The sequence below is a fragment of the Trichogramma pretiosum genome, unplaced genomic scaffold (genome assembly GCF_000599845.2).
Source record: "Trichogramma pretiosum strain Unisexual culture from Peru unplaced genomic scaffold, Tpre_2.0 scaffold30, whole genome shotgun sequence".
NCBI classification, from domain to species: Eukaryota; Metazoa; Arthropoda; class Insecta; order Hymenoptera; family Trichogrammatidae; genus Trichogramma; species Trichogramma pretiosum.
The window spans coordinates 92,290-92,509 of NW_019641675.1; positions in this window are offsets into that span (position 1 = coordinate 92,290).

Below are 220 nucleotides of genomic sequence, written 5' to 3' on the forward strand. Positions count from 1 at the left end.
GGAGGGGATGATACTTTCGTTATGCAGTGACAGACGCACGCAGCGAGAGAGTCGAATTGTCAATGTAACTTGCTCGTCTTTGACAATAGACGCTCGCGAGAGCGGATCGACTCGAGGGAAAATCGTCCACGACTCGACGAAAGTTCCAATATATACCATAAGATCTGATAGCTCATGCCAATCGATATATACACACTCAGCCCCCCCCCCCCCCCCCCCC